Source organism: Planococcus citri, chromosome 2 (assembly GCF_950023065.1).
Source record: "Planococcus citri chromosome 2, ihPlaCitr1.1, whole genome shotgun sequence".
NCBI lineage: Eukaryota > Metazoa > Arthropoda > Insecta > Hemiptera > Pseudococcidae > Planococcus > Planococcus citri.
The window spans coordinates 71,731,935-71,754,029 of NC_088678.1; the positions used below are offsets into that span (position 1 = coordinate 71,731,935).

General features: G+C 36.4%; 2 protein-coding genes across 2 annotated transcripts in view; one reads left to right on the forward strand and one right to left on the reverse strand.

Moving 5' to 3' along the window:
- Positions 1 to 22,095, reverse strand: part of Rpn2 (Regulatory particle non-ATPase 2) — a 397,281-nt gene that overhangs the window by 205,252 nt on the left and 169,934 nt on the right. The window lies entirely within an intron of this gene.
- The window catches only part of 5-HT2B (5-hydroxytryptamine receptor 2B), a 172,264-nt gene that overhangs the window by 48,301 nt on the left and 101,868 nt on the right, over positions 1 to 22,095 (forward strand). The gene's annotated exons all lie outside the window — the stretch shown is intronic.

Consider the following 22,095-nt stretch of genomic DNA (forward strand, 5'->3'; position numbering starts at 1 on the left):
TTTTTATTACGTATTTTTCACACGTTATTCTTACTTTTTTTTCTCTCATTTTTACCCGAATAAGACACGGAGAAAGAATAACTCGAGTATTATTCGCCAACGATTGACAATGAATGAGGAAAATTCGATGCAATTTTACGAGTACTAACACGTCGGCGTCGTCGTATTTCGATATCGTATTTACGGCGAACCGATTATGCAATTCTATCAACACGTCGCCAGCGAAAAAAAACACGTGTTTGTTGAAGGCATTTTTTTTACTCGATTAACTGACGCGATTGATTCAAAACACAGTACTCGAGAAAAATGGAATGAAATGGGCAGAATCCAAAGTCAAAAGATCATGCAAAAGTACTCCATCAGACTAAATCCCAGGAGTCAAAGTTCATTTTTGAAGCCTTGGAGAATTTTATTGAAATTTCGAGCAATTCTGAAGCCTTCAGAAAACTTATGAAGATTAAGCGTATAATTTCACATTCCAAGATGTTTTCACTTTCAATGAAGACCACGAGATATTGATTGAAAAAGAACGAATTTTTCAAAATTGAATTATCAATACCTCAAATTAATGAAAAAATGAGAACATGATTATAGAAAAAGTGTTCAGAAATGGCTTTCAATCAATTTCCGTTTTGTAAAAGTTTTTTTGTTTTCACCCACCAAAATTCCTTAAAATTTTGACTCCCATAACTTGAAGTGAGTCGTGACAAAAACGTCTCCAAGTTTTTAAAAAATGAAAAAAATTGAATTCATTTTGAAAACCTTTTATTTTAGAATTATTTTACAGACCCTCTTCTTCAAGAAAAAGCAACCCCCCCGTCTCCCGAAGTTATTTTAATCCCTTGTATAAAGCTCTCAAATTTGAAATAAAAACACAAAAAAACAATTTAAAAAATGAAAATGGAATACCTGGGAGACCAAAATCCAGTAAAATTGTTAGAAAAATTTGCATTTCTGTACCAAAATTCTTCTAAATAAATCCCTTATCAAGAAAAAACCTTTCCTTGCCCCACCCCCCAGTTTAATGTCGGTACTTTTAGCATGAAAGCCTTAGAAATTAGCGAAAAAAATCCAATTTATCTGAAAGTTTTCATCTCCCCCCCCCCCAGAATTATTTTAAATAATTTCCTTTCCAAAAAAAACCGTCTCCAGTCTCTCAACCGATTTTGGTCTCTATTTTCGGACCCCCCCCCCCCCCGCTTCAACTGGAGAAAATTGAAAAAATAATCATAAAGTCGGCATGGTTTATTTTGAAAATTGTCCATTTCTGCGACAAAGACTCCCCATGAATCCTAAAACAGCATTGGTTCCTTCTAAAAAAAAACACTTCAAAACTATAAAAGGTCAAAAATATTGTAGCAGACGACAGAAATTTTCACATGAAAAAAGGGTTATTTACTCGTAGATCAAATCTATCCAAAAATGAAAAATTTTCAAACACCTTACAACCTTTGATTTTCAATTCATCTATGCCATGCTGTAGCTCCAAATTGGGAGCAGGGGTTTCATAAAAGGAGAAAAATTTAGAGGTACCTGTTTAGAAATATTGAGACTCAAAAACCAGGAATTTTGAAAAAAAATTATCAACTTTGATTCATGACATTTTTTTTAGGGCTTTCCAATTGGGAAAGGGGGAGGGCGATCATGAAGCAAATCAAAATAAATCCAAGGGGTCCGCGAGAATTCCTTTTTGAAAAGAACATTATTTGGAAAAATTCTGCAACCAAGATGGAAAATTTTAGGATAAATTTTATTCAGGTTCTTCAAGATCCAATGCGGGCTCTGGTCAAATATAGGCTAATTTGGCCCCATTTCTAAGGACGAAACTGTAAAGAGATTTTTTGAAAGGAGGAGGGGAAGTGAGTTTGACTGAAAATTTGCCAACTGATTTGTAGAGGAGGGGGGGGGGGGGTAAGAACTTTCCCGATTAAAAAGAAAAATCGTAAATACCTTACTAACCAAGAAAGGAACATACTTGAGCTGTCCAAATAAATATTGATCACACGGATGAAAATGACCCAAATACCTTATGGGAAAATATGAAGGCAGAAATCCAAAAGAAACACGATTTGGTGATCAAGAATAGGAAGGAAGAACTGAAAAAACGTCAACCATGGATGTCGCAGGAAACATCAGGCTTGTTAACCGAAAAAAAATTTCCGGTTAAGGTTACGGTTAAAAATTAAACAAGAAATTCAAATTTTCGGTTAAAGGTTACAGTTAAGGTTATTCATTTTTTAAAGTTACGGTTAAGGTTCAGGTTACGGTTATTGATGACCATTTTTTTGGTTAATGGTTAAGGTTAAGGTTACAGTTTTTGGTGGTAATTTTTCCAGTTGAGCTTAAAGTTTTGGTTAATGGTTAAAATTACAGTTAAAAATTTTAAAATTTCCAAAAATTCTGTCGGAGATTGAAATTTTGAATTTTAAAAAATTGGAAAACTGGTAATATTTTTAATCTTTTGATCATTTTTTTGATTAAAATTACAAATCACTACAAATCACATTGAAAAACACTCAGATAAAAAGAAATGAATTTTAAAATTTTGTAACCGGTTTTTTTCTTAACCTTTTTTTGGTTAAGGTTATGGTTACGGTTTATTTTGATCTCAGAAAACGGTTACAATTACAGTTATGGTTAGTGATATTTCAAAAAAAAAGGTTTTTTGGTTATGGTTAATTTTTTTTGGTTAATTTACCGGTTAATTTACGGTTACAGTTAATGGTTAAAAACCAGTTAACAAGCCAGGGAAAAACTGGAAGGAAATGATAACAAGTACAAAGCCATGAATACATGCATTCAGAGAAATTACAGGAACGACAGAGAAGCCTACCTGAACAGATGTTGTGAGGAAATTCAAGAGTATGCAGACCACAACGAATCAAGCATACTGTTCAAGAAGATAAAACAGATCACCAGCGATTTTAAACCTTGATCATGTGAAATCACAGCTGAGGATGGTACAGTCACATGGGACTCAAATAAAATTCTAGAGAACTGGAGATTGCATTGTAGCAAGCTATATCGGAGTGAATCACAAAACCCAAACAACAATGAATTACCAGAAATTGAAGTGGATAGTGTAGAAGAGCCAGAAATCTTACTTGACGAAGTAAGGGATGCTATCAAGGCGTTGAGAAAATGCAAAGAGCTTGGATGTGATGGTATTGAGACTGAGATACTACCTACAGTCCATGGGTAAGAAAGCAGAGAAGGTGATCTGGAAGATATGCAACAACATATGGTGCAAAAGAGAATGGCCAGAAGATTGGTGCAAACCAGTGTTAATTCCGTTACACGAGAAAAGTGATACAAAAAATTACGCTAACTATCGCACAACTCAGTGAAGCAAGGACAGAACCTTTTGAAAATTTATATTTTGAGAGAACTAAAAGCGATGTTTTTATGCAAGAAATTTATTTTTTAAGAAAATAGGTCCGAGTGAGAGCGCAATTTCTCTTAAAAATTTCCTTTTCGAGAGGTATAAAAATGATACTTTTTACGCAAGCGCTTATTTTTTCACTTTAAAACTAAAGTTGTATGATTTTTTTTTTTTTTTTGAGAAATTTCAAGCTTTTGAAAATTTGTGTTTTGAGAAGTAAAAAAACAATTTTTTCTTTCATCACAGGCCCTTCTTTTGCCAGACCCTCCAGAATGCGTGGGCTCAAAACAAATTTCCCCCTTCGCCTCTTCCCTCTCAACGACCACGACTCTATTGTACTTGAAAATCGAAAAATACGGAATTATTTACTCATAAAATCCAACAATTTTAGACGATGGAGTCGCAAAAAACCAGAATTTTAAAATTAGTGCCATTTCTGAATGAATTGTGAGCTTGGACAACAGAAAATGTAGGTAGCACAATAATCAAAAAACAATTTCTTAAAACCATACCGAAGCCATAATAAACAAAACGTCACCAAAAGGGTGTCAGAATTACCGCAGCAGGTACTCGTTATTACTTCATCTACCATTCGAAAAACTCCAAAAAAATGTCTCAAGAAAACAAACAACTAAATTAAATTATTACTCGATTGTTTACCACCAAACACGAACCCCTTTCTCTGAGCACCTCATCAAAAAAACTAAACAAAACACGAAATACATAATATTCAATTTCACAAAAACTCCACCAACATTGCCAACCCCTTGGGCATACATCTCACTTCATTTCTCACTCTACCTCGAATCATTTCTCATTAATACCCGACACATGTCGCTATTCCGCGGTTAACTCGTATATTTTCTCAACTGCCCACATATTTTCATTTTCTTACCATACCTATGTACAAGCACATCGACTCGATGAAAATTCTGAAATTCAACTCGCACATTTCCAAGAAAAACATCGCCATCGTCGTAGTCGCATTCTTAGGTAAATTTTACGCCTTCGCACACGTTCAGTTCACCTGTCCAAATGGTGCTCGTTAAAAATTCGACATCGTGTAGAAATTCGCAGGGGACTCGCGTACGTACGTGATTAAAGGGTACGAAATTTTTAATCATTTCGAAACTAGGTTATCCAAGAAAATAGTATATAAGTAGGTAAAGGTATGTTTCGTCTTACCAGACCAGCCACCTCAATCGTGGATTCAAACAAAAAACCACCAAAAACTCCATTTGTGTATTCTTATTTCTTACCTGCAACAAACCAAAAACAAAAGAGAAAAATTTAGTATGTATTATAAAAATTACACTAAAACGTATAAAAATAACCCAAAGGTAAACAATAATGTTAACGTCTCCTAAACTACTCCATAAGGTGTATATCGGGGTACATAAAGCTCGGGCCCATAACCCACACCTTATACTCGTATTATCGTACATAACTCTCGTCTGTTTACGTGGTACCAGGGTAGCAAAGGTACCCCTTGCTCTAGGCGTTTACGTTCATAATTCTGCAGCCATGGTACCTACGTACCTACGTAAAAACTCGAGTGGAAAATTATTACAAAATCTCGCATTCCTTCAACCACCACGGAATGTCGGTGGTTTAGCGCAACTACTGCAAATACGAAAATACCTCGCTTTAGACGTCTATTACTATAAACGTTGTACAACAACAACATCAGCCAGCCCAGAACAACCAACAACCAACGAAAATACACCGCGCTGTGCTCTGCTGCGAGTATATTTCGCGTCGTAATTCCACCATCTACTCCTATATACTGCCACAACAAACGAGCATTCCCCTGACAGGTACACCAGGTATATTGAATTTTTTCGCTTGCTGTATATTCTCTTAAGTCGTAGTCGTCCTCGTCGTTTTTCTGTCGCACCCTCCTCCTGCTCTTTCAACTTCTCCATCAATCTGCTCTCGTAAAAAAAAGAGAAAAAAACACGATCACAAGTAAAGCAAAAAATCACTTAAGCGTCGTTTACAGCACAGGGTTGGAAATCCTTCATATTATACTATAAGATGTAGTACGAGAGGGAGGGGGAACACCCCCTTCAATAGAGTAAATCTCGTCATCGCAACTTCGTAGCCTATTTACAAATTAAGCTCTCTTTCGCGCCTTACTGCCTTAATTCGTGGATATAAAAGTACATATCTCGTACGTATAATATTATACGTTGACAAACGCAAATAATAAAAACATCTACAGGACCTATATTTCTGTACGCCTCTTGCTCCGATTTCAGCTCATCCTCGTGTACAAGTATAACTTATATCGTCGTCGACGTCGTCGTCGTCGTTAATGTGACGCGACGCTATTCAACTTCTTCCATTATGGCGATGTTATACACTCTATACGTATAGTATAATATCGCATCATAAACCATACACCACGAGTACGAGTATTACGATGGCTGGTATATAGTATGTATAGAGGAATAGACACACAGCGAGAGGCAGTTTCAACTATTCAGTTTCTCTCTCACTTGCTGGGTTTAGAAGCTGAATACAGAGCGTACGTGTGGTATATCGTCCTCGCTGATATAATCTATAAATTATAAATGAACTTGAATTTTCAATTTACAAAACGTGTGTATGGTGTGTTGTACTGTGTATAGAGGCAGGTAAAGTACTCGTAGTACATACGAATACCTCACTCTGGTCTCTGCTCTACTACATATAACGCGAGTAGGTATGTCAAACTCGTCGTCGTCGTCGTATTGCATACGCGTCGCAAAATTTCTAACCCTTCTCCTGCCTCCTTGTCCCTGTTCCAATCATCAGGCTTGTCCGACATTCGCTAATAAACCTCCATTGAAAAAGTACGCAACGAAAGTTTTCAATTTCGCTAAAACAAACTTCATTACACTATGTGTGTAGGTATTAGTATCGTGGCATCGTATCCCACTTGGCCCCTCCGCATCTCACACACGTATCGAAATCAAAACCACTCACTGCCACTTCTCAATACATACGAAAGCTATAGGTATAATATTTTGATGAAATTCGTCATCGACTTGGTGCATTTTCAAGAGCACGAGTGGGCGACTGAATGTTTAGTTTGTTATTTGTATTTGCCACGTGAATCGAAACACGAAAAATTGCAGCAGTTTTCGAATCGTGCAACGTGTATTTTAAAATACAGCATTTCTAGTTTCTAGATTTCAATCCCAATCGAAGAGAAAGGCATAAGGGGACAGAAGAACGAGCAAGGTCGAAGAGTGAAGGTCATAAGCATTTTTCCAATTTATCAAAAGTACGACAGAATGTCTGATATGATCTCAGGATCTCATCAGTAAGATGAATAAGATCAGTGTCTTGAAATACTGGACGCTCAGCACCCCCCCCCCCCTCACGACAAAAAACATATTCATGCCAAAAAGGCAGATATTCTACTAAAATATACAAAAAACAGACGATAATTTGAGAGAATTAACCAGTATTCAATTTACCAGAATTTACTAATAATTTACCAGCGAGACATTCCCAGTAATTTCAAGTTACCACTCACCAGTGATTTACCAAAATTACTCATCGTAAATTACCACCAATTCTATAAATATTAATAAATTTTTAGTAAAATCTACAAAAATTTACAAAAACGAGTAATTTACCAAAAATTACAGATGATATACAAAAATTGCAGATAATTGACGAGCAATTATCTACCAATAATTTACAAAAAATACCAAACAAGAAAAATTTACTGAAAATTACCAGAAATTTACCAAAAATTACTAGAAATTACATACCTCGAATTTATAATGCTGAATATTACCAGTATTTTACAGGAAATTACAAGTAATTTACCCGAAATTACCAGATTTTTCCATAGGTTTACAACATCAAAAAATACCGGTATTTTACCAAAAATTATCAAAAATTACCAGTAATTTACCAAAACCTAAAAATTGACAAAAAATACCAAACAAGAAAAATTTAGTGGAAATTACCAGAAATTTACCAGAAACTACCTTAAATTTATAATGCTGAACATTACCAGTATTTCAACAGAAATTACAAGTAATTTACCCGAAATTACCAGATATGTATTTCCAAAGGTTTACAACATCAAAGAAATAACGATATTTTACCAAAAATTACCAGTAATTTACCAAAACCTAAAAATTGACAAAAAATACCAAATAAGAAAAATTTAGTGGAAATTACCAGGAAATTACCAGGAATTTACTAAGAATTACCAGAAATTACAAGTAATTTACCCAAAATTACCAGGTATTTCCATAGGTTTGCAATATCAAAAAAATACCGGTATTTTACCAAAAATGATCAGTAATTTACCAAAAATTGCCGTAATTTACCAAAAGATACAAGTAGTTTACCAAAAATTACAAGTAATTTACCAGACATTACCAGAAATTACCAGTAATTTACCAGTAAATACCAGAAATTACCAGTAATTTACCAGAAATGACCAGTTATTTAACAAAAACTAAAAATTTACAAAAAATACTAAACAAGGAAAAATTGGTGGAAATTACCAGAAATTTATTTTCTTCAGGTGTACAACATTAAAAAATACTGGTATGTATTTTATCAAAAAAAATCAGTAATTTACTAGAAATTACCAGTAATTTACCAGAAATGACCAGCAATTTACCAAAAGACACTGAAAATCAACTAAAAATGACAGGTGATTTGCAATAAATGACAAATTACGTACTCAAAATTACTAGAAATTATAAGTAAGCATTCTGCCAAAAATTTACTAATGCAATAAACAATTGATGGTACGTTCTGGTAAATGTTTCATCATTTTTCGTAAATTTACCCATTTATTTGTAGTACATTATTTATGTAATTTTTGGTAATATCCAGAAAATTGTCCACTGGTAATTTGAGGCTTATTAATGGTAAGGAAGGTGTCTACTGCTTGCTAAATTGAAAAAATGAAAAATGATGACATTTTAGGTAATGATTTTCAGATGACCAAATTTTCATTTTGGAAGACCTTTAAAAAAGTCGTTTTTCCAAGCGTTCGAAAATTCTGGGCATTTTTTCTGAGATTTCAAAAATCAGACAAATGTTGAATAAAATAGAAAGTGATCAAAATTAGTTTTCAAGTTTTCAAAAATCTGACAAGATCTATTCGTCAATTTTTCTCAAAGCTTTTCAGTTGAAAAATGTGGACTACCTACTTCGTCAAAATTTTCATATTTTGAACTCAATTGAGAGGTTGTTGAGGAACATGGGACGGGTCAGATGGAAAAAGTAAGGTCATAATCTTGTTCAGTACTATTGAAAATAAACAATTTGTTGTCTAATTACACTTGCAGCTTTTCAATGGCACTAAGTCGCATTCTGCAAACCGTTCGATTTCAAAGTTAAGACTCAAGGTGAGAGAAGAGAATGAAGATTGGAACTCAAAATTTTAAAAAACACAATACGGTTATCATCAAAATCTCGATTTTCAGATCTCGTTCTGATAACAGTTTCCCCTTGAAAGCGAAACCGAGCTCTCAGATGTCGGATCGAGGGCAGCAATTTTGAAAACATTATATAAAGTGACAAAATCCAACTTCTAAGAGGGGCTATGTTTTGATTTAAACCACTTTCAAGTGAGTTGATGCTCTTCTCCTTCTTCCTTTAGAAATCATACAAAAACGACCTTGATTCCATCAAACTACAGGTAATACGTATAAAATGCAATCAACCCAATCCAGACTCATATACGAGTAATACCTTCTGCATCAAACACTTCAAACCCATATCTTCGAATAAAACTACGAGACTGTACACGTAAAACTCATCGACGAGGGTATCGTATAAAGGACGTCCCATTTACAGAACGGGGTAAAGGTCGAAAAAACAACTTTAGACGACGACACGGTCATTACCGCATGCCTTGGCAATGTACGGTATTTTCACGTCCTGCATTTAATGTTTGTTTCAAATAAAAATGGATTCGCTTTCGGTTAATTTGAGAAGAAAATCGACACTTGATACGTTTGCCATCGAAGCTCAGACTAGGTTAACGGCGAAGGCAAACCCAATTTACTCGCGTGCCGTGAAGGAGAAATATATCGCCACGCAGATGGGGTGTTCTTTTTCCGAGTCTTTTCTCTCCCTACGTAACGTCTTTCTTCTCGCTGAACTAGGTCTCTACATATACTCTGTGCATGGTGCATGAAAACAGTTGTTGTATAATATCGGCTGCTAAGTTCGATATAGTACGTACGTTGGAATAAAAATCTACGATAAACTAAAGTACAATATTTCCAATACACAAAGAAAATTTCCAACAATTTCCACACTCGAATGCGACAACTGTATAGATAAAATAGAGCGAGTATATCGTAATTTTAAATTCCAAACTTGTACAGTGTACACGCTACGAATCATTATATTGTTACAGTTTATATGTGCAAATAGATATTTCCTTAGGAAAGATAAAATAACAATGATTCTTCAACTATTTTCCAACCAGTAGGTGGTAAAAATAAGAAAATCTAGAATAAGAGAGAGCACCAATAAAAAAAAAAAAGAAAGGAATTCAACGCAGGAAAAAAACACCAACCAATGCGAAAATAAATAAGTAAAAATATAGAAAAATATAAAAAGATTGGAAAAGAATAGTACCTACAATATGACGAAAAAAAAAGGTAAATCAACACAACGATAGCGGTTTCGATTCTGAAAACAGCAACATGTGACGTATTTCCCGAGATGATAGGGTAATTTTGAGGGAAGAATTGGGTTTATTTTTCTTAAGAAAGCAGCACCATCTTCATCTCTTTTTCGCCGATGCTATTCAGTGTAGCACACCGCACCACACCGGGGCCGAGGTGTATAAAGTTAATGGGTAAGAGAGTGGTTATCAGTATAGTTCGCTAACAATTTAAAATGAAACTCTAAACTTATTATATTGCGGCGACGCAATGTATAGTGTAGCTTGGAACCCCTTCGGGGGTTTTGCGAGAGCAGCAGCGAGCTTTTTTGAGATCGAATGTACTATGTAATAATGTGTTTTAAACGCAAAAATAGTTTGCTGTCTGTTATCTTGTACGTATTTTCCATTTCTCCTCGTCGTTAACGTGTACTCTGCTGTACTGTACCGTTCTGTTCTGTGCTGTGCTGTGAAGTTTTTCACAAAAACTTCCAACTTCGCTTCTACTTGTATACTTTTAAGCGTATCTTCTACTTGGATTCTTTCGCTGTGCACCGAATTCTTCTCTTCTTCTTGATCGCGCTTTTCAGTGTAGTTTTAGACGCGCGTCACCGAGTCGAAGTACAGACACTTTTTCCACTGTTTATGTGCTAACTACGTTACGTCGAGTGAAACATTACGAGTTTAGGTTTCCCATTCGTTTACATGTTTGGTGCTATTTGTATCGTACCTGCCGGAAAAAGTCAACTCAATCTGAAGTGGACCTTCGGAGGGGTTGAATTACTATCATACTATGACACCTTTGTGACATTTTTTTTCAATATTTTAAGCTCGAATGATTCTCTCTCACCATCCTCAAAGGTTCAGTTTCGAGTTAAGGACTCGAATGGTTTTGAGAATTAGAATGGTATGTTTTGAAAAATGCTGACCAGTATATTTTTTTGATTTAGTTCATGGTTTTCAACTTTCTCTTTTTCGATCAAAATCTAGAATAATATTGATGAAATTGTTCGATACATCTCGGGTTGAAAGTGCTAACAAGGGAACCTTTTGAGGTGTCACACTCCGATTTGAACGGGACTGCGATTTTTGGAAAGAGCATAGTCTAAAACCCCCAAAACCAAATTTTCAGCTACCCAAGTTCATTTTTCAATTTTTAGCGAATTTTTGAAAATTCAAAATTGACTGTTTTTGGCGATTTATGCTTTTTTAAAAAAAAGTACGTACTTGATCAATAAAAATGGTCAAAATTAGTCCCAAAACTAAAATTAATTACTCAAATACAAATTTTATAAATCCCAGCCATTCTGGAGCCTCCAGCGCGATTTTTCAATTTCTCCAGAATATTGAATTTGCTCCAGAAGGCGTGAATAATGAATATGAAGTTGGGCAGCTAAAAATCTGGTTTAATAAGTATTACACTCGACCTGTTTAACGAGTTTATCCACATTTGAGCCAATTTTGAGAGTGAACCTCAAGAGTGGTTTTTTGAGGTGTCACTCTCGCTCCAAAACGGCTGGAAATGGTAGAATTTGCGCACCAGCTGGGTTAGTTCTTGAAGAAATACAGCGATTCACACAAATTTCAAAAATTTCCTCACAAACGGTCATCTTTTGATTTTTTGGATTTTTTAATTTTGAAAAAAGTTGTTCAAAAAACCACTATTGAGGTATCACTCCCAAAATCGGTTCAAATGTAGATAAACTTGTTAAACAGGTCGAGTATAACACACAACTCGATTTTTAGCTGCCCAACTGCATATTCATGCCTTCTGGAGCAAATTCAAAATTCTGGAGAAATTGAAAAATCGCGCTGGAGGCTACAGAATGGCTGGAAATTGTAAAATTTTGATTTGGGGGGTTAGTTACGGACAAAATACAGCGATTCGTGTGAATTTCGAAAATTTCCTCACAAGCGGTTATCTTTTGATTTTTTGGATTTTTTAATTTTGAAAAAAACTGGTCAAAAATACACTCTTGAGGTATCACTCCCAAAATCGGCTCAAATGTAGATAAATTCGTTAAACAGGTCGAGTGTAATATACAACTCGATTTTTAGCTGCCCAACTTCATATTCAGGCCTTCTGGAGCAAATTCAAAATTCTGGAGAAATTGAAAATCGCGCTGGAGGCTCCAGAATGGCAGGAAATTAAGAAATTTGGATTTGGGGGGTTAGTTTTTGACAAAATACAGTGATTCGCGTGAATTTCGAAAATTTCCACTCAAACACTTGGATTTTTTAATTTTGAAAAAAGCTGATCAAAAAGCCACTTTTGAGGTGTCACTCTCAAAATCGGCTCAAATGTAGATAAACTCGTTAAACAGATTGAGTATAACACACAACTCGATTTTTAGTTGCCCAACTGCATATTCACGCCTTCTGGAGCTAATTCAAAATTCTGAAGAAATTGAAAAATCGCGCTGGAGGCTCCAGAATGTCTGGAAATTGTAAAATTTGGATTTGGGGGGTTAGTTTGGACAAAATACAGCAATTCGCTTGAATTTCAAAAATTTCCACTCAAACGGGAAACTTTTGATTTTTTTGATTTTTTAATTTTGAAAAAAACTGGTCAAAAAGCCACTTTTGAGATGTCACTCTCAAAATCGGCTCAAATGTGGATAAACTCGTTAAACACGTCGAGTGTAATATACAACTCGATTTTTAGCTGCCCAGCTGCATATTCACGCCTTCTGGAGCTAATTCAAAATTCTGGAGAAATTGAAAAATCGCGCTGGAGGCTCCAGAATGGCTGGAAATTGTAAAATTTGGATTCGGGTAATTAATATTAGTTTTGGAACTCATTTTGACCATTTTTACTGATCAAGTACGTACTTGTTTTTTTTTTTAAAAAAAGCATAAATCGCCAAAAACAGTGAATTTTGAATTTTCAAAAATTCGCTAAAAATCGAAAAATGCACTTGGGCAGCTGAAAATTTGGTTTTGAGGGTTTTATACTATGCTTTTTCCAAAAATTCCGGTCCTGTTCAAATCGGAGTGTGACACCTCAAGAGGTTCCCTTGTAAGCTGTGACCTTATTTTTTCTAATGCCTAATTTGCATGTCAATTCGTTGGATTGGTTAAAATTAATGCGACTTCAATCAATTTTACATGACTCACGCAGCAACGTTCTCAACTTTTGATGGAATGAACCCTTCTCCCAAGCTCTATGTCTCCAAAATACGGGAGATGATGAAAATCACAGCACAGATCCATTTCAAACAAAACTCCTCCCAAGTTTATCCCCCCTATTGGAAAATTTCCAGGCTCACTTCATCTGCTCGTAATCTACCAAATACAAACACACACACAAAAAAAAATGCATAAACATCGTCAAAAAACATTTCATCAGAATTTTTTCACCTCGACTCTCGTACACTTATCGCATGTTTTCTCTTCACACGCTCGTCATCGCTCATAAAATATTAATTTACAACTCCTACGTATCTTTCGTTACAGGTATCACCCCCTCGACATACACCCCCCCCCCCCCTTGTGTAAAAAATCCTCGAAATTCAACCTCTCATCATCCGCTAAACCATCCAAATAATTTTTTAAAAGACGAATTAAGGGTCATTTTAACATCATTTCGGGGTTGGAAAAAAATTAATTAAAACTGACACCATAAAAAAAACGCCACCTCGTACCGCGTACGTATAGTACAAGTCGCAGCAGGGTACGAGAAACCTCTAAGAGTAGGCGAAAAAAAACCACCTCTAAAGTAAATATTTAATCGACGAGGTAGTCGGTATAGTCGAGATATCTAATTTAGAAAAAAAAATACACGTAGAAAGAGAGAAAGAATTTTTCAAAATGCTCGTCGGGTAAAATTTTAATCACGATGTTATATGCAAAACATTAACGGTGCAAGAGCGGTTTTTTTTATATACCTACCGGAAGTAATTTTCATCGGCGTCTTTTACGATTAAACGAGACGAAAGTATCGTGTCGACGACGCAAACCCCTAAACTAACCTTTAGCAGCAACGACGAAGGTGTTTGAAAAATGAAAAAAAAAAAAAAAAAAAAAAAGGCCAGAAATAGAGTGAGAGAGAAGCAAAAAGGCCAGTCACGTCATTGGGTTATAGTATGCTACGATAGTATAAAAAAAATTAAAATTATGGTAAACGAGATGACATAGCAGCAGGGTAAAGACGACAACGACGACGACGAATTTCCACCACTATCTTTCTACGTACTGTAACTTTATTGGCCAACGATAAAAATGTTAGTGCGTCATTTATCGCGTATCTACTCAACTATGCCTGGCTGCTTCTGCGATTCTTTCTACGCGAATATTTTATTATTATAGTAAAATTTCAATATATTTTTTCCAACAGGTATGGCGTCCCCTCCCCCCCTCCACCACTCAATGGGAGAGTCAAACTGAAGTAAAAAGGTTCCAAAGGGTGGGGAAGGGGGAAATGTTCGATCAGAAGTAGTGAGGCACGAATTCGTCAAAAAAAATTTCTGTACACGATAATAAAGAGGATAGGGTGAATTTTACGACACGATATTACCTATCTACCGTAGCAGGTACACCGCATATCTTGGTGATGATGGCTGAAGGGGGAGGGAAGCGGGGGTACTGCGTTAATCCTTTATTGTATAGACCTTGGTGCCTTCTTACTTTTGCAAAAGTCAACCATAACGTCGAACTTTTAGTACAGCGCGTAATTACTAAGGCAGAATTTCGCATCGTATACTATTTACAACAGTCCGCTGCTTAAAAAGATCTCCAACTTGGTTGTTTTCAAGGATCGGATTGCGCTTCGCGCTCGTCCCATAACGAAAAATTGTCTTGGCGCTGCGGTGTACTTCAAAAGGAATTGTCTCCCTTGTTTCGCGCCGCCACAAAAGGTATATACGACGAGTTTCAAGGACCGATAGTTATAATTTGCACACCCCCATGGCCCATATACTTAGGAGTATTTATATACGAGATCCGAATTTCTCAAAATGACGATACGATTTGCGAGCAGAGCGTTTAAGTACGAGTACGATTACCGAGGTGTGTTTTTTCTCACCCTGGACGAGCTCAAAATGTCAACGTATGGAAATTACGACTCTTTATACGGACCCGGCATTAAGCAGATTGGATTTAAAAGGGTGCATCGTGTATCTCCCTGCTGCAGGGTGGAGGATGGATACCGAGTACCTCGTACTATTAAACATATACACAACAACACGACGACGGATACGCGAGCTTAGAAAAAGCTATATTACGTACGTCGACTCACGTAGAGTACTACTATATCTGCAAAGTTAGCACTTATCATAGGTACGTACCACGACGAGTACCTCTCACACACATGCACACACATTCGTTCTCAGCGAGACCGTTTGATGAGGTGTTTTGCGCGTTAATTAAACGTAATTAGTGTTTAGAAAATGGTGACTCGAGATTCGTAATAATTTCTCTCGATGTTGTACGCCGCCGCCGCCGCCTCCTTCTGCCCTTCTCGCTCGTTTCGCACTGCTTTTTCTCCGCATTGCAACGCCTCCTCTTCGTTCGGATTCTTGGTTAGAAAACATACTCGTCGAGTGTTTCGATGGATGCTGCTAAATCGTTGATGCTCTCACTGCCTCACCCCCTTTTACAAGTGTTGTACTTGTACTCGTATAGTATGTGGTAATACGGTACAATTACACATATACCTACCTTACAAGCTCATACGCTGTGGTGAATTCCTCGTCGTGTCGTCGCCGCCACCCTGCTTACTCTCATTACTCCTTTACGCTTCCTCGAACTTGAGGAGAATTAACGTACGAAAGAGCAACGTATTCTACGTCAATGCTATGAGAAACCCAACCTGAAAAGTATCACTTATGAGGATATAATTAGTCAGATCATCGATGAATACGTGCACTTCCAAGAATCCCAAGTTCATGATTTAGATAAAAATTGCAGGGCTGGAAGAGGAATGGTGGAAGAGAGGTGTGATGATGGGATTTTTTGAAATCAGGCTGACTGTCGAGTTGTAATGTTGCCTAAAAAATTATCAAATTCTCATCATGAAATATCATCGAATTTAAGCAACGAATTAGAGCCAAATTTTGACAACTGCGAAAACAATTTGGGAAAATGTTGACGACTTTTTGACAATTTTTGCAAAAAAACGATTTTTTTCGCAATTTTTTCAGAAATCGGGACTTTTTGGTAGTTTTGTCAAAAATTTAAATTCACTATCAGTAAGTCCTGATTTTTGAAAGTCACGTTCTCATACCTATTTTTTTCCAACATTATCACCCCATTTTTTAAAAAACCTACGTTCGGCCAAAATTGCCAAAATTTCGAAAAGAAGTCTCATTTTTTTGGTCAAAATTGCCGGTTCTATAATTTGAAAAATTGCCAAACGGTTTTTGTTTTTTTTTTTACGAAGTTGCCTGAAAGTCTTTCGAGTCAAAACTGCTAGAAAATCGACCATACTCTGCTAAAATGGCCAAACAGGCCTGTTATTTGAGCGAGTGGTCCTAAATCGAGTAGCTGAGCATATTGACAAGAACCTAATCAGTCAGCAGGCAGGTTTCAGACCTGGGAAATCTTGTACTGGTCAGGTCCTGAGTTTAACACAGCACATTGAGGATGGTTTTGAACAACGCAAGGTCACTGCTGCTGTGTTTGTGGACCTCACTGCTGCGTTTGACACAGTGTGTCATCGGTTACTTCGGTACAAGATTTATGAACTGACCAGGGACTACAAATTCACAGAAATCATCACGATGTACTGCTTAAAGACCGGAGGTTCTATGTGATTTTAGATGGAAAGAACAGCACTTGGAGAATGCAAAAGAATGGCTTGCTGCAGGGAAGTGTCCTGTCACCCATCCTTTTTAATATCTACACCAATGACCAACCAATTGGAGGACCTGCACGTCGCTTCCTTTATGCAGACGACTTGGCGCTCACAGCACAGTGTGACACATTTGTAGAGGTGGAAGACACACTGAATCAGGCAATAGAAGAACTCGACGAATACTATAAAGCCAACCACCTCAGGCCAAATGCATCCAAGACAGAAACCTATTTGTTCCACCTGCGAAACCGTGATGCCAAGAGACAGCTCAACATCCAATGGGGAAACACTGCACTGAATCACAATGACCACCCCAAATATCTAGGAGTGACACTGGATGTGAAAAAACCAAAATGAAAGTGGCTGCTAGAACAAATCTGATCCGAAAGCTGGTAGGTAGCAGATGGGGAGCTAAACCACAGGTCCTGCACACATCAGCACTAGCGCTGTGTTACTCAGTTGCAGAATATGCTTGCCCAGCATGGGGACAATCAGCACATGCTAAAAAAGTAGATGTGCCCCAGAATGAAGCCTGCCGATTGGTGACAGGATGCTTCAGACCAACTCCACTCACAGCTCTTCATTGTCTCACAGCGATTGCACCACCGGAAGTGTGTAGGGAGGTGGCTGACAGAGCAGAAAAAACTGAAGCAACACACAACCCCCTACACCCCATGTATGGCTACAACGAATTACCAGAGAGCAGACTGAAATCTAGACACAGTTTCCTGAGAACAGTGAATGAATTGAGTGCTCCTGCCGAAGTTGAATGCTGTCAAATCTGGAACACAGCATCAAGTAGCAGTACTATGAGCGAATCATTGCCCCAAGGCAACCAACTGAAGTACAGCCACTGGAAAACGCTGAATAAAATTAGAAGCGGAACAACACGCTCAAAATCCAACCTACACAGATGGCACTTGGCTGATGATGATCTGTGCGAATGTGGCGAGGTACAAGATGACAGACACCTTTTCAGGTGTCGATTATATGGTGACTTCGACGCAGACAAACTGGACCAGCCAATTGATGACGAGGGGATGAAGTTCCTCGAGTATTGGGACAACAAGGGAATTTAGACACTTAGTATTGCCAACTGGACAAGAGAAACAAAAAATTGGGAAAAATTGCCAAGAATTCTTATGAGGCTCAAAGTCTCACTTTTTGGCTAACATTACCCCCAAAAAAATCTTCTCGTACGTACATCAAAATTACCCAAACTTTTGAATTTTCGTTCTGTCAGAGTTTTGAAACTCTTTAAAATTATGTACATATTTGTTAGCTATCTTTGAAAGCAGAAAAATTTTGACATGATAAAATTTTGACTCAAACAAATTTTAACCTTCTCATCTCCAAATTGAAATATGAAAAAAATTTCTACTGCAAGTCCTGCGCTGTTTTTGTGCTTTTTATACACTTGAGCGGATCGTTTTTTTTTTCATTTTTTTTTCATTTTGATGAAATTGTGAAATTGATATGAATTTTCCCAAAAATTGTTGAACAAAATGACAAAAATTGATGAAATAATGAAACAAAAATTTGTAAAATACAGCAAAAATAAAAATTAAACATTTTTTGGAGGGAGGCAAGATCACTTCATAAGAAGAAGAAAAAGTACGTACAAAGAAGGATTCCAATTTGAAACTCGAGTCGGTATGAACCTTAATGTGCACTTAGAAGACATACCGCACACAGCACCCTTTTCTCCTTCGTTGTTGTCATCTCAGCCACCGATACGAGTACCTACATCTTACCCTCCATACATTTTATGAGGTGGAAAGAAAAACGTCTGCTTACACGCGATTACGCTTTATCGCGTTATTATACTTGTATGCACTCCGAGTCAGCGCCACGAACCGCGAATTTCGACCTGAGAGTTGACCGAGCTCAAATAATACTCATACTCGTACTCGTATTTGGCGAAACTGGAAGGTTCTGCATTTAGAACACAGGTACTACGCTATCCGTGTATTTATCACTTTTGTGCTGTTTTTTTTATTTTTTTTTTTTAGAGTATCGTACCTAATCCTCGCTTTGAAAAGAGATTTGGCCCAGGACGATGAAAAATCAGCTCAATCGACGCGCAGGGTGCTGCAAGTTGGCAAAAAGTTGCAAAATCTACGACGACGATAATCTTATTTTAAAAAATTGATTTCTTAGGACGACGACGTAATCTGTACAATTTTCTCCCTCGTGTCGTACGAGAGCTCGAAAGAGTCGCTGAACGATACGCGCGAAGAGTGAAATTCTTGTTTTACCATGCTCATCGAATATGCTGCTACCGTCACCGTCTCCGCTATAGCTTTGCCAAAAACACTGTAGCATAGATTGAAATGTCTGTTAACGGGTTATAATGCAGGGTATACTACAAAGATTCACGTTGTAGTTGGTATATCTAGGTTCCAAACTCTTGTACACTGTATTGGATGTAATTCTGTGTATTATACGGCACTATATACTCGTCGTAAGTATACCCTTCACAGAGCTGAATTTACTCCTCTAGTCTGTATATACTATAGTAACTTTTGTGCAAGGGGTACGATTTGCCAGGGTAATTTAACGGACAGCCGAGTAAGCCGCGGTTATACAAATACATATATACGTAAATACTACTTAATTCGGATTCGAAGCTCGGTGAAAGTTTTCTCCTAAAGCTGGGTGCTGTTTTCCGCAATACTATACGGTGTTAGTTTGATGTACGAGAGTGTGAGTGAGTTCATGAGTAAGTACATGTATGTGTGAAGGATTGTGTGTTATGCACATTTTCAACTTGGTATGCGAATTGCGAAAATGAGAATATTAACGACCGACGAATAAAATGTTGCGCGCAGTTGAAGTTCGGGGGGGGGGGGGGTGCAGGTGCAGAGGGTGAATTCGCGCTGATGCATGTTGCATGGGTATGGTACATTTGGGTGAACAGAATTTCGAATGCAACAGATTGCATAATCCGCTCCTTACAGGGAAAGAGTTGTACATATTTTACAAGACACCTCGAAAATCATAGCATTTCATTTGGGAAATTGAGATGCTTATAAGGGCACTTTTTGATTTTTAAAGAAAGTTTCAAAACTAAATTTGATTAAAAAATGGGTTAAAGGGGAGGGGGTCAAAATGTCTCCAAATCACCCTAAAAAACTGAAATTTCTACTGAATCGATTAGAAATCGTTTCGAACAGTTTTGAGCAATTCGTCTCCAGCAGCAGATTTTCGAAAGTTGACATTTTCACAAAATTATACTCGATGAAGTTGGAAAGCTAAAATCCAGTTCATGCCCTACTGGAGTCTCCAGACATAAATTGTAAATTCCACATGCTCAAAAAGTTCCATTAAAATTACGCCCGAATCAACTTTGTCACGTATGTATAAACGTGATTGGCACTGGTTAATAGATTCCAAAGTTCATTTCAACAGACTTTATGTAATTTTTTGCGAAATTTAAATTCCAAAAAAAATTGCTGGAAGCTACAAAACGGCTTAAAACCGTATCCTAACGAATCGATGTGTTTAAAAATAGGACAAAAACTGGATGTTGACTTGATTTCAGCTTTTTTTGCCAAACGATACTGGTACACAGAACTTTAGACATATTCAGTTGGAAAATCGCTGGAGAAATGTATTTATTATTCTGAGCCAGCAGGAATCGATTTTGGAAAAATGGAACCAAATTTCAAAATAAAGAAGCAGGACTTTTGGCAGCACATTTTTCAAACACTTCGCGAATTCATTTTTTAGGGAGAAGGAGGAGGAATAATCATATTAAAACTATCAACTGCATAATGTCTTCAGAAATTTTGAGATTTTTTTTGGGAGGGAGGGGCGAGGGTACGTTGAAAATTCCTTCACTATTTGAAATTTTTCATTTTTAGACTGCTCCTAACGAAACCTTTGGAGAATGAGATTTGCAATCAGGCTCAAAACCACTGAGGAGAAGGGGGAACGAGAATTCGCAAACTTTCAATTGAAATCCAAAAAAAAAAGAAACTTGAAGAGTGAACTGACATGTCGATTACTACCTTTGACACTATACATAATTCGAAGTTGCTGGAGTTCGAATATTTATTCATTTTTTCGATTCCAATCTCTCTGAATCCTTCCCCTCTCCTCAAAAGATATAGATATATTGAAATTTCAAAAAATTCCACGTGACCTGAGGTATGAGGAACATACACAATGTCAATTTTTTGGATAGAATTAGGTACGATCTCTCAGCCCCCCCTCTGTCCTGATCATTCCCAATTTAAAAGAAAAATACAAAATAACGAATGTTATGTTCTATTTTTCTCAATTTAAAGATCAATTCATTTTTAGATACCTAACTATAAAATCTCAAGTAGCTATTCCATCCGTCCAATTTCGAAAAAAATATTTTTTTTTTTTTGGTTATATTATCGACTTAATGTTTAAAATTCCAAAATAACCCAAAAAATCTGAAAATTTATCAGAAAATCATTTTTTAAAAATTGACATAATTTCAGCGATTTAGTAATTTTCTTTCGAGTTTTTTCAAGTCAAATTTGGTATCTAAAAGTCCACTTTAATACAAATAAAATTTGAAAGATTGGTAATTTTTTTCAAGTTTTGAAAAATTTAATACAATTGCAGGAATTTATGGCAATTTTTTCAAAATTCTTAAAAGTCAGACATAATGTCAAGAATTTATTGGATTTTTTTTCAATTCTCAAAAAAGGTCTAATTATTTTACTCGATTGTTTTTAAAGCTTTCAAAAGTCTGACATTACGTCAAAAACGTAGGCATTTTCCCAAGCTTTTTAAAGTCTGATAAAATATTGTTTCTACAGCCAGATAGAATGATATTGTCTTGAAATTGATCAATTTTTTTCGAGTTTTCCAAAGCAAACTTTTTTTTTAAAAAAAAAGGAAGTTTGAAAAATGAAATGACAAAATTAAAAACCTGACAAAAACAGAACGTTGAATGTCCGCAGAGAAAAGCAATAAAAATTTTTTTCAATCCCACAAACAGGAAATGAATATTTTAAAAATTGAAAGTGCGATCGAAAAAATATAAAAAAAGAAAAATTTGATAAAAATTAGACACAAGCAGCAAGCAAAAAAAATAATTTGCACGATTAGCAGGACTGTTCGAATCCTGAGAAAGTTAATTTGGATGTTTTCACGTCAATTTTTGAACATTTGGAATTTCCAAAATACAGCTCGAGAGCACCTCCAATCACTCGACACGTTAAAATTAGAGTATGAAGTGAATTTCAGCTTTTCAACTTCACTGTGTGAAATCTTGAGAAAATTTCAACTTTCACA